The sequence below is a fragment of the Orbicella franksi genome, chromosome 1 (assembly GCF_964199315.1).
Source record: "Orbicella franksi chromosome 1, jaOrbFran1.1, whole genome shotgun sequence".
Taxonomy (NCBI): Eukaryota; Metazoa; Cnidaria; class Anthozoa; order Scleractinia; family Merulinidae; genus Orbicella; species Orbicella franksi.
In genome coordinates, this window is record NC_138145.1 from 4970083 (window position 1) to 4983294 (window position 13212).

General features: G+C 45.7%; 3 non-coding genes and 1 pseudogene across 3 annotated transcripts; 3 read left to right on the top strand and 1 right to left on the bottom strand.

Annotated features, from left to right (window-relative positions):
* Positions 1-3118: 3118 nt before the first annotated feature.
* Positions 3119-3296, top strand: LOC145466331 (U2 spliceosomal RNA; annotated as a pseudogene).
* Positions 3297-3523: 227 nt separating this feature from the next.
* Positions 3524-3687, top strand: LOC145465630 (U1 spliceosomal RNA). Its single transcript, XR_014041661.1, has one exon. It is a non-coding gene; the product is annotated as a U1 spliceosomal RNA (small nuclear RNA).
* An 886-nt stretch (positions 3688-4573) lies between these two features.
* On the bottom strand, positions 4574-4692 carry LOC145465111 (5S ribosomal RNA). The gene has a single exon (XR_014041519.1). It is a non-coding gene; the product is annotated as a 5S ribosomal RNA (ribosomal RNA).
* Positions 4693-5141: 449 nt separating this feature from the next.
* LOC145466201 (U2 spliceosomal RNA) lies at positions 5142-5333 on the top strand. Its single transcript, XR_014041841.1, has one exon. It is a non-coding gene; the product is annotated as a U2 spliceosomal RNA (small nuclear RNA).
* The last annotated feature ends 7879 nt before the right edge of the window (positions 5334-13212 follow it).

The window sequence follows — 13212 nt, forward strand, 5'->3', positions numbered from 1 at the left end:
GTTAACCTCTCTTTTGATTGCGCCGATTCTGCCCCTCGTGGGCCAGGTCTTTGGAAATTCAATAATTCTCTGCTTTCTGATGAAATCTTTTGTCAGTATTTGTCTGAGCGTATTTCCGATTTATCCTCGTGTCTGTCAGCTTTCGGTTCTGTTAAATCCTGGTGGGACTTTTTTAAGGTCTCTCTCAAAGCTGACATCCGTTTGTTTGCAAAATCCAAGCGTAGAGAGCTCAGTCGCGACCGGGTTGTTTTGACTAATCGTTTAATTGGCCTGAAACGTAGGCTCGCTCAAGGTGACATTTCTGTTTCCTCAGAAATTCTAGCTATTGAGTCACATCTTGCTGCCCTGGTTAATCGCTCTCTTGAGGGCGCCAAGACCAGAAGCCGGGCGCAATGGCTTGAGGAAGGCGAAAAGCCGACGCGCTTTTTCTTTAAATTAGAAAGAGAGCGTTTGGAAAAAAATGATGTTAAGTCAATCTTAGACCCGAGCGGGACTGAAGTATTTACGCGTGAGGCAATTGAACAAGCGCATTTTGATTTTTACACTAATCTCTTTTCCGCTGAGCCAATTGATCCCGAATGCAAAGAGACTTTGCTGAATGGGATTAATAGCTTCCTTTCCGATTCTGATCGCCATGTGTGTGAGGGTGCAGTCACCCTCGCTGAGCTTACTGCCTCCCTTAAGACCATGAATTTTAACAAAGCACCTGGCTCCGACGGCTTCTCGGTTGAATTTTATCTAAAATTTTGGGATCTTCTTGGTCCCCTTCTTTTGAAGGTTATCAATCAATGCTTTGCTGACGGAGAATTGGCGGAATCCATGAAACTTAGTATAACGCGGTTAATTTTTAAGAAACGCGGTAATATTAAGGATTTGAAGAATTGGCGCCCGATTTCTTTGTTGAATGTCGATTATAAGATCTGTTCAAAGGCGATCACTTTACGTCTGGCCAAAGTTTTGGATTCTATCATCGACCCAGATCAAACCTGTTCAGTCCCTGGGCGCACAATTTCTAATAACTTGGTTTTGTTGCGCGATACCTTTGAGTATATTACTCAAACGGATGAGACTGGAATTTTAGTTAGCCTCGACCAAGAAAAGGCCTTCGATCGGGTCAATAGGATGTTCTTAATGGAATTGCTTGATCGCTTCGGCTTCGGCTCTGATTTCTGTAGATGGATTAGTACTTTTTACTTAGGCGCCAATATGCGTATAATCTTAAATGGCTGGCTCTCTAGGCCTATTATGTTGATGCGCGGGGTGAGACAGGGTGATTCTCTCTCCCCCCTTCTCTACATCTTGTGCGTAGAGGCTCTTGCGTGCCAAATAAGACTTTGTAGTGGCATCAGAGGCTTTCTCCTCCCAGGCGCAAAGGGTAGACAATTTAAAGTCCGGCAATATGCCGATGACACTACCTCCCTTGTTAAGGATTATAACTCGCTTGTTCGCCTCTTCGATATAATCTCGATCTACGAGAAGGGCTCTGGTGCCAAACTGAATAAGTCCAAGACGGAAGCTATGTGGCTTGGTGCGTGGCGCGATCGCCCTGACGCGCCCCTCGGCCTTACCTGGGTGCGAAAAATGAAAATTTTGGGCGTCATCTTCGCCACTGTCCCTGTTGAACAAGACAATTGGCAACCTAAGATCAATAAGCTAGAGAAATCGATTGGTCTGTGGAAGTCACGCTCCTTGTCGCTTGTAGGGAAAAGCTTAATAGTTAACGTCTTGGGCTTAAGCAAATTTTTCTATCTCGCTAAAGTGTTAAAGCCGCCGAGCTGGGTCTTCTCGCGGGTGAACTCCCTCATATGGCCTTTCATATGGGGTTCAAAAATTGAAACAGTGAGTCGTAACACATGTTACCTTCCAGCCCTCTCCGGGGGCTTAAATGTTACTAATTTAGAGTTAAAGTGCATTGCACTTCGCCTCACTTCCGTTATTTCCACCATTGGCCTGCGTGAAGACTCTAGCTTCTTCTTATGTAAATATTTCATCGGGAGGCCCTTGGCCTCTCTTAAGGCGGAGTGGCGCTTCTTGCGCGATAACCTATCTCCTAGCGCATCTAGACTTACCGGTTTTTATGAGAATTGTCTGAAGCATTTAAGGGAATTCGATAGTCTAGTTAAGAGTAACTCTCCCCTTACTACCAAGGTTTTTTATACTCACCTGTTAAAGCGGACTTCCTCACCTCCCTTGCTTCCTTGTACTTGGTCTATGGTTTTGGGCCCTGGTCTGTGTCTTTCTGACTTTTGGCCCAAAGTACGTGACCCAGTATCTGAGAATTTTAAGAACGATCTTTCCTGGGCCATTACCCTTCGTGCGGTCAAGGTGAGGGACTCTTTAAAACGATGGGGGTACATCGATTCCGATCGCTGTGCCTTCTGCAATAGAAAAGAAACTATCGATCACTGCTTTCTTAATTGTTCCAGAGTTAAGCGTGTATGGGCGCATTTTGTACCTGTTCTCTCCCTTTTAACCCAGACTACCTTCCGCGCGTCTGTGGCTACTGTTTTCTTCTTCCGGTGGTCTTCCAACCACAGGAGGAGGAACGCAGTTGCTCTGTTTTTGATCAAATCGATTCTTTATGCGATCTGGACTTTCCGTAATGCCTCCACCTTTCGTAACCGGTATGACGAGTCAAATGCCATTATCAAATACGCGTCCCAGGATATCATCAGTAGAATCAAACTTGATCACTACCGCCTCCCCGTCGCTGCTTTTTCCGTTTTGTGGGAGGTTCCTGGGTTTTGCCGCATCAATGCGAATTCCGCCCAAATTTTCATCTAGAGGTATAATTATAGTTTATCTCTGCGACTTACTTTACAATCAAGGGCTCTATTGTTGTGGTCTTTGTTTGGTAACTTCCCTCAGGGACTACCCCTAGGGAACTTGTTTTGTGTTAGTTAGATGGTTGCTTACTCCGGATTAGCCTTTTAGTTAGTCTGTGCGCTGTTTGCTCCCTCTGCTTCATGATCAAGGACTCTATCGTTGTGGACTTTGCTTGAGATGTATCCTCAAGGACTACCTTAGGGAATTTGTTGTTGTATCTGTGGGTTAGATAGCTACGATTATTCTTCCTGAGCAGCATTGTAACCTTCGTTTTTATCTGTAAATAAAGTGCATTTTTCTACAAAAAAAAAAAAAATCTGTTCTTATCAGCTTAATATCTGATACGCTGCTCATTGAGCAGCTCATATATTAAACTGATTTTTGGAACTGGGCTGTGGAAAAGAGGCTTGCCTCGTCCCAGCCACGGGTTGCCTCGGTATAGCACTACCTCCGAGTGCGGCCCACTTCCCCTCGGGGAAGAAACCTTCATTCAATCAAAGAAAGAAATCAAAGAAAGCCTCCTCCTGACACTAATGTCTGGCGTTTTTCTCTGTCGGCAGGCACAGACTGAGGAGGGAAGCTACTCTAGAGCCGCCTAGAAGTGAGGCTGGAGGTTCTAGCACGCCCGCAAAGCACTACCACAAGGATATAGAGGTAAGGAGGTTTGCCTTTGACGGCCCCCGCGTCAAGAATTTTCATACTTACCTGACGCGGGAGGTACTGTGATCAAGGAGGCAGTCCTCTCAAGGCGAGGCCCTTTCATTGCACTTCGATCGGGTTGACCCTTGCGATTACCCCAAATGTGGGTAACTCGAGCGTATAATTTCTGGTAGTGGGGGCCTGCGTTCGCGCTCGCCCCCGAAAAAGTGCAAGTGTTGGCCCTGTGAATGGTGGATGGTTAATGATTGACGCTTTGCTTTGTTCGTCAGTTGGCCGGGCCGGGCTGGACGACTGGGCACAGTGAACAACGAAGGAACGTGTCAAGCAAGGCAAGGATTTCCAGCTGCAACTGAAAAGGCGAGTGCGCTGGAACTCGTGTTGTCATGCATCCATGTTGTACTGAACTGAAGAAGGTGGCTTTTCCGATTTGCGTTTGTTTCGGCAGGCGGTCAATCATTGACTCGATCCCCGCCAAGTTTGTCCTCGAAGTAACGTTCGTCGACTTACAGTATGGAAAGAGCAAAGGACAAGGAAAGTAACAGGAGAAGTGCTGGCCAAACCGTGAGTTGATTTCTACCTTACGATTGTTGTGTTGGTGGTTCGTTGACTAAACTAGACAACGGTCCGAGCCTCCGTCATTCTCCAAGTCAAGTCATGAATAGAATTGTTTTGACGGCTCGAATTCGTGTCGACCGTTAATATGCAACGGCTCGCGTGTGTTGTTTGCTTTGCCGTTGTTGATCGGGCGCATTTCTTTGGGAATTGGCGTAGTTTTCCGCACTTTTAGCTGCTTGAAAACCGTTCGGCAAGGCAGAATATCATTTTGCTTCGAATTATTTGATGTCACACACGCCAATTTGATGTCATAAATAACCGTTTCGCACGCGAACGTTAGCGCGCGAGACTTCGATTCTAATTTATCCCGCGATCATTTTAAGGGTACTTTTCATGTTTTCTAGCTATCTTTTGAGTCTCCTGAAATGTGTAAAAAGTTATTTGTGCTTTCCAGCCACTGGAATAGCCAAAGGTGGTAGTAAAAGAAAGAAAAAATGAACATATGCAAAATAAAACGGCCGAGAAAATGAAAAGTCTACAACACGGGGTATTCCCAGGCGGTCACCCATCCAAGTACTAACCCCGCCCGACAGGGCTTAACTTCGGTGATCGGACGAGAACCGGTGCTTTCCCTGTGGTATGGTCGTAGACAAGAGAAAGGGCTGAAAATTTAGTCTTTTAAACGAGCCACCAAAGCAAAAGCAAAGCAATAATAGCAACCAGCAATCTTTTAGCAGGCATTTCTTGACTTCTCTGCAAGTTGTATGCACGTGGAGAGCGAATGTTGATAACGTAGCCGTTTTTTTTCTGCCTGTGTCTGTAGCGCTATCTTAGTAACGGAGTCATTACAGGTCTTTAACATGTTGCCTCGTTTTGGAGGGCAAAAAGGTGTTTGATCTCACTCACCCCTGGAGGCACGTTATCAACTTTGCTGCTGATTTTTGTGGACTTGTGTTGTAGAACAAGTGCGTCTACGACGGCAACTTGCTCCATGGCGTCGGCCTACAGTCGGCTCCAGGCCCCTCGGCGACAGCATATTGACCACCATATCTCAAAGGGGGAAACCCTGGACCACCCTCCTAGGGGAGGGAAGGTCCGGTATCGCTTCTCGGCCTTTTGGCTAAGATCAAGTGTAGTATCTGTTCTTATCAGCTTAATATCTGATACGCTGCTCATTGAGCAGCTCATATATTAAACTGATTTTTGGAACTGGGCTGTGGAAAAGAGGCTTGCCTCGTCCCAGCCACGGGTTGCCTCGGTATAGCACTACCTCCGAGTGCGGCCCACTTCCCCTCGGGGAAGAAACCTTCATTCAATCAAAGAAAGAAATCAAAGAAAGCCTCCTCCTGACACTAATGTCTGGCGTTTTTCTCTGTCGGCAGGCACAGACTGAGGAGGGAAGCTACTCTAGAGCCGCCTAGAAGTGAGGCTGGAGGTTCTAGCACGCCCGCAAAGCACTACCACAAGGATATAGAGGTAAGGAGGTTTGCCTTTGACGGCCCCCGCGTCAAGAATTTTCATACTTACCTGACGCGGGCTTTTGGGCTTTTGGTAAGTGTCTGTCCCTCTGCGGATTCCGAGAAAAAAGAGAGAAATCAATTGTTTTCGTGAGTGCACATATTTATTTATCCATCTTTATTGTTCTTTTGTTTGCTCTGTTGGCGTTATATATTTTTGCTGGTGAATATTTAATCTAGTGGTAGAAGGACTTCTGCGTTCTACCTTATTTTCGTTTGTTTTATCTGGCACTTTGTACCTTTACCGATACTTCTCGATCTCTGATCGTTTAGTTCATTTTATTTGCGTTTTTCCCTCTTAGATTTTTGATCTTTGAGGTTTTTTTTTTCCTTTCTTGTTTACGTTATTTGCTTGCCGCTTTGTGTGGGTGTGGTTGTCACCTTCACTCGCGGCTTTCATTTTGCTTGTTTCACGCTTGCTTTTTTCCTATTTGGTACTTTGTACCAGTTTCGATACTTTTCGATCCCTGATCGTTAAATCCGACTTGTTTCTGTTTTCCTCACTGATCGTTGATCTTTGAGGTTTTTGTTATTTTGCTTGCTCATTTTGTTCTTGCCTTGTGAGGGTGTGGTTCTCACCTTCACGCGCCGCTTTGTATAGCTTGCTTACATAGCTTGTTTAGTTTCGTTGTCGCTACGTTTTTTCGTCCGGCTTCGTTTATTGCTTTTCTTGTTCGTCGCTTCATTTTTTGTCCGTTTCTTATTTAGTCCCTGGTTCATTTTTGTGGGCTAAATAATTTTATCTACCTTGTGCTTGTTTTTTCGCCGAGCTCGGCCTTTGTTTTCGGCCTTTCTGCCCTTTATTGTTTCCGTTTCCCTTGGCGCTGCTTGTTTTCGTTCTAGCCTCTTTTCCCTTGGCGCTCGCTTGTTTTTGCATCTGGCCTTTTCCCTTGGCGTTTGCTTGCCTTTGTATTCCCCCTTTTTACTTCGCACGCTTATCTAGTGTGTTTCTGGGTGTTTCCTTCACCCATCCGGCTTAACTTCTTTTTGCGTGTCTGTTTTTTCGCGCGCTTTTTTGTGTCTATTTTCACCCATCCGGCTTAATTTCTTTTTGCGTGTCTGTTTTTTCGCGCGCTTTTTTGTGTCTGTTTTCACCCATCCGGCTTAATTTTTTCGGCGTTCTTTTTCGCGCGCTTTCTTCGTTTATATTAGTAATTTTAAGGCAGCAAAAGTCTGTCACTTGTCTTTATTTCATACTTGTTTTTTGAGTAAGCAAAAGTCTTACTCTTGGTATTTTGTAATTTATTATTTCTCGAGTAAGCAAAAGTCTTGCTCTTGATTTTTTCCGAATTTAAAATAATTTAGAGTTGTTTGAGTGTCCGGCTCTTACTAGTTTATAATTTATAATTGTTTGTTCTTCATAATTGTGTGAGTAAGCAAAAGTCTTACTCTTAATATTTAGTAGTTATAACTGCTTGAGCAATTAAGTCTTGCTCTTAATAATTTATAATTTATTATTGTTTGGGTAAGCAACAGTCTTACTCTTAATAATTTGTAATTTATTATTTCTCGAGTAAGCAAAAGTCTTGCTCTTAATTTTTTCCGAATTTAAAATAATTTAGAGCTGTTTGAGTGGGCAAAGTCCGGCTCTTAATAGTTTATAATTTATAATTGTTTGTTCTTTATAGTTGTGTGAGTAAGCAAAAGTCTTACTCTTAATATTTAGTATTTATAGCTGCTTGAGCAATTAAGTCTTGCTCTTAATAATTTATAATTTATTATTGTTTGGGTAAGCAACAGTCTTACTCTTAATAATTTGGCTATTTAAAGTTCTTTATAACTGTGTGAGTAAGCAAAAGTCTTGCTCTTAATATTTAGTATCTATAACTCCTTATTTGTATTATTTAGTTTCAATCCAATTACTTTAATCTCTTATCATGCGTCTGGCCAAAACTGTTAACATCCAAATTGGTCGCAAATTGGTTGGCAAGTCTAAGGACGAGATTATGAAGGCTGTCTTTGACTGTTTCAGCCTGTACGGAGTAATTGCTGTCCAAATTGGTTACGACGTGGTGAGGGTTTCTTTCACCACTAGTGATGGTTTCAGGCATGCTATGGAAAACTCTAGTGTCACGCTTTTTGGGTTGCGGTGCCCCATTCTTGGGGGAGGTCCTCCTCTCACCTCCCTTCACATTTTTGACTATCCCTATGAGGAGGATGATGGTGACATCGCTCGGGTCTGTTCCGACTTCGGTGAAGTCAAGAATGTTAAAAAACAAAAGTATATTTCAGACCCGAACATCTTCACGGGAACGCGGCTTGTTTCTGTCGCTTTGTCTTCTTCCCCGCCCCGTACTTTGACCATTGGTGGTTATCAATGTAGAGTGTGGTACAAGGGCCAGCCCCTTGTCTGTAACCTCTGTGCTGTGCAGGGTCATAAGTCCGCTGATTGTCCCAACAAGGACAAGTGTCGTCGCTGTGGGGTTTCTGGGCATTTTGCCCGCCATTGTACAAATGCGTGGGGCTCGGCTGCCGGTAGTGCAAATTCATCGTCCGGGCAGGCCTCTGGTCGGGATGATCCTCCACCGGGGCAGGCCTCCGGTGGCCAGAGTGGTCCTGCGCCGGTCCCAACCTCTGATGGCTACACCTCTTTTGCCTCTATCGCCGACGCTAATACGGCTTCGTCGCGAGCCGTCGCTGTCGATTCTTCTGGGGGAGACCCCCCTGCTGATCCCTCTGGTGGAGACCCCTCTGTTGGTCTCTCCAGGGGGGACCCTCCTGCTGTTCAGGCTAGTGACTCTAATCAAGTGTCTCCTGCCGATGGCTATCTTTTTACTTGTGGGCAGCCTATGTCTGAGGATGTTGCCCCGGCTGTTGCTGAAGTTAGTGATTCCCAGTGTATTGCTGCTGAGGCTTCTGTTACTGCTGCTACTGTTGCTGTTGTTGTGCGAGAGGATTGTAAGGTTGTTGAGGCTGTGGTTGATGAAGGGGATGCTGGCTCCCTGAGTCAGAGCATCCTTCGGAGCGTTGAGCCTGCTGCACCGGATGTTAGTCCAGGGTTGGTTTCTTCCCAATCCTCCCCTGGTCTTTCATCCTCGTCTTACGGGACTAGAGAACTCAAGACTAAAGCCAGGAGTGTAGTTGGCAAGCTTTTGCAGAAGAACCGGTCATCACCTGTGTCGGTTAATTCTAGGGTTGGTAGTCAGTCTCTGCAGAGGTCTGGCTCTCACTCTAAGCTACCTGTAGTTGCATCCGACAGGCCTCTGTCGAGTAGGCCTCGCGCCAGAAAGACCTAAACATGGCTTCTTTTTTGACAATTAATGTTAATGGTCTGCGTGACCATAACAAACGTTTGTCTTTTTTGCAGTGGCTTAGCCACCTCGCCGTTGATTTTGTCTGCTTGCAGGAGACTCATGTCTCTAGCTGTTTTGAGTGTGACTCCTGGTTCTCTTCATACGGATTTTTGACCGTATCTTCTCCAGGATCCACTCGCTCCTGTGGTTCTGTCATCTTATACAGATCGACCTTCTCTTTGTCTAAGGTTGCTTTTGACAGTGAGGGTCGTTTTATCATGGCGCATTTCTCTCAAAACGATGTGACCTTTGGCGTTGCCTGTGTTTACGCCCCAAATAGGAATCCTGAGCGGAATGATTTCTTTGCTTATTGTGCCGACCAAATTGATCCTGTGGTGCCCACTGTGCTGTGTGGGGATTTCAATGCGGTTTTCGATCGGTCTCTTGATCGCCGTGGAGTTAACCTTTTTGACACCTCTCGTGAGAGTTCTCTTACTCTTGGAGATCTTTTTCGCGACTGTTGTGTCATCGACATCTGGCGCTCGTTGCACCCCACTACGGCTGCCTTCACTTGGCTTAAGCCGGATGGGACTTCTTCTTCCCGCATTGATTTAGTTGGGTGCCCTCATTCTTGGCTTCATCGGGTGGATTCTTGTCAAATCTTGTCTTGCCCCTTCTCGGACCACTCTGCTGTTGTCCTTAAGGTCTCAATCCCGGAACCAATTCCTCGTGGTCCAGGTAGATGGAAGCTCAACTCATCTGTCCTCGCCGATGCTGACTTTGTAGCTTCTATCAAGTCCTTCTGGCTGGCTTGGAAGCTCAAAAAGAACTCCTTTGACTCCCTCCTCTCCTGGTGGGATCGAGGTAAAGAACGAATCAAAGGTCTTGCCATTAAGTATTGCAAAGAGAAGTCCCAACGTCAGAACATGTCTCGGTCCGTCCTTAGTGCTCTTGCGGATCATTTGAAGTCCAAAATCGATCAGGGGCATGTCTCTTTCTTGCCCATTTATCAAAATGTTTCCTCTAAAATAGCTGCTCTTGATCTCTCTGCTGCGCAGGGAGCAAAGGTTCGCTCCAGAGTCAAGTGGGCTGAGGAGGGTGAGACCTCCTCGCGTTATTTCTTAAAGCTAGAAAGGAAAAGAGGAACTCTTGATTGGATTTCCGCTATGAAAAATTCTGATGGCTCTATAGTCTCTGACTTAGATAGCATTTGTAAATCTTGGACGGACTTCTACTCGTCACTCTTCTCTGCTGATGATATCGACAGTGATATTCAAGCTGATCTGTTGTCTCATCTCTCATCCTCCCTTTCTGTGGAGCAAGCGAGTGATTGTGAGGGCTACCTCACTGTCAGTGAGGTGCATGCTGCCCTCAATGGCATGGCTAGGGGTAAATCTCCTGGATCTGATGGCCTTCCCATGGAATTCTACATCACATTCTGGGACATTCTTGGGCCTGATCTAGTTGAGGTTCTTAATGCCTCTCTTGACTTGGGCTGCTTGTCATCTTCCCAGAGGGTTGCTTTGATCTCTTTAATTTATAAAAAAGGGGATAGACTACTTCATAAAAACTGGCGTCCCATTAGTCTTCTTAATGTGGATTATAAGCTGTGCGCACGTGCCCTTGCTGGCCGTCTTCTTAAGGTCCTGCAGCATGTCATCCATCCTGACCAGACCTGTGGGGTTCGAGGGCGTTACATCGGAGAAAATGTTGCCTTGCTGAGAGACGTTGTCCATTATGTAAATGATAATAACCTTCCGGCTGCGATTTTGGCTCTTGACCAAGAAAAAGCTTTTGACAGGGTTGATTGGAATTTTCTCCTTTCTACTCTAAATCACATGGGCTTCGGTCCTTCTTTTATATCTTGGGTCAAGCTTCTTTATTCTAACATTCGTAGTGCTATCCTTATCAATGGTTATACCAGTAATCCGTTCTGGCCGTCTCGCGGTGTGCGTCAAGGGTGCCCTTTGTCACCCTTGCTCTACGTTATATCCATCGAGGTTTTGGCTGCCAACTTGCGTTCGCATCCATCTATTGTTGGCTTAAGGCTACGTGGGATCCCTGACCCTTTGCCGGTCCTTTCCCTGTATGCTGATGACACTTCTGTTATCTCGACTTCGGATGATGCTACTCGTGCTGTCTTCTCCACTTATGAGAGGTTTGAAAAGGGAACTGGCTCTAAGCTCAATCTTTCTAAATGTGAGGGTCTGTGGCTTGGTGCTTGGCGTAATCGCTCCGATTCTCCTGTGCCAATTGCATGGTCGTCTGTTAAAATCAAGGTGCTGGGGGTCTTTCTTGGAAACGGCCTCATGGACGATTCTAACTGGCTTCCCCGTATTGAGGCGGTGGAGAAATGTCTGAACTCTTGGCGCTCCAGGACTCTATCCTATGGTGGTAAGGCCATTGTCTCCAATGCACTTGCCCTGTCTAGGGTATGGTATATTGCTTCTTTGGTCCCAATGCCTCCTTGGGCCTTGTCGGAACTTAATTCGCTTGTCTTTAAGTTTTTCTGGAGCGGCAAAAGGGATCTTGTAGCTCGAAACGTCGTCTTTCATTCTCACGAGAATGGTGGCTTTTCTGTTGTGTCCACTGATTTCAAGGTACAGTCGCTCCTTGTTCAGTGGATTAAACGTTTCGCGTCTTCTCCCAGTGGTTGGGTTGGCCTGATGACTTTTTGGTTTACTTTCTTTTTTAATGCCTCCCCCTTGGAAGTCTTTTCTGATCCTTTTAATTTTGACCCTGATGTCTTACCTCCTTTCTATGCCGCTTTGCTCAAGGCTTGGCGTGCTCTTGGTGGCTCTGGGTCTCCTTCTGGTCTTGTTGTTGCCTCTTCGATGACTCGTCCAATTCCTGTCGAGTCCATCACCTGCAAGCTGTGTTATCAGCTCCTGCTCTCCCTGAATCCTTGCCGTCCACATTGCGTTGTCAAGTTCCGTCAGGCTTTTCCTAATCTGGATTGGCTCTCGACCTGGCAATCTCTCTTTTTCTTGCCTCTTGATAGGCAAGTTATCGACCTAAATTGGAAAATTGCTCATGGCGTCTTATACACAGCTGAGAGGCTTTGTTCTTTTGGTTATGACATCCCCAAAGCATGTTTTTGTGGCTTTCATCTTGAAAGCTCTGACCATCTCTTTTTTTCTTGCCCTCTCGCTCAAAGTGGAATTGCTTGGATCCAGTCTCTTCTCTTTTTGGCTTCTCCTCTGGCCCCTCCCATTGAATTGCGGCACATGCTTTTTGGTTTCAGTAGCGATGAGTTCCGTTGTGTTCCCAAGGTCTTTGCCTACCTTCTAAATGTGTGCAAATTCCTTGTCTGGTCTCAGCGTAACGACTTCCGTTTTCGCTCTGAGCGGCCAAGTGCTCTTAAGCTTCTGGCATGCCTCAAGTCTCGAACTCGTTTTTACTTACCTCTGTTTTTCAAGCGCTTCATCTCTTCTCGCCGCCGTCGCTTTTTCAACCGTCAATGGGGTGCCAATGGTGTCATTGGCATTGTCTCTGGGGAAGTTTTTGATCTTCGTCTTTAAGCTTATCTTTGCTGCATGGTCGCCTTTGCTGGTTGTACTGTGGTTTACATAGCTTAGTCCCATACTGGACTGTCTTTGCTACATGGTCGCCTTTGTTGGTTGCACTGTGGTTTACATAGCTAAGTCCCACTCTGGACTGTCTTTGCTCCCTGCTGTGGTTTACATAGCTTAGTCCCATTCTGGACTGTCTTTGCTGCATGGTCGCCTTTGTTGGTTGTACTGTGGTTTACATAGTTTACATAGCTTAGCCCTTTTCTGGACTCTCTTTGCTGTATGGTCGCCTTAATTGGTAGTACTGTAGTTTTCCTAGCTTTGTCCTATTCTAGACTGTCCTTGTACTGTAGCTCGTTTTGCTTAGTCCTATTCTGGACTCTCTTTGCTGTATGGTCGCCTTAATTGGTAGTACTGTAGTTTTCTCAGCTTTGTCCTGTTCTGGACTGTCTTTTGCAGCTCAGTCGCCTTAATGGTTGTTCTGTGTTGCCTTTTAACTTACCTTAAATTGTCTACCTAGTTCAACCCTAATTTGGGTTCATTGTCTTTGTAACGTGTTCCTCGCTGCTCGGTCGCCTTTGTTGGTTGTACTGTTGACACGTTGTTATCATCTTGTACATAGGCTTTTATCCTCTGCTTTTATGTAGTCTTTTTAATTCTGTAGGTGAGGCGGGGTTCGACTCCCCGGCGAAGTTGGCGGGCCGGCCTCGTATGAGGGTGCCCCCTTACCTTGGCGGTTCTTTTAGCTTTTTTAATCGTATTTAATGGAAGGTGGGCATTGCACTCCGCCCATCGAACCGCCTAAAATACAAAAAAAACTTACCTGACGCGGGCTTTTGGGCTTTTGGTAAGTGTCTGTCCCTCTGCGGATTCCGAGAAAAAAGAGAGAAATCAATTGTTTTCGTGAGT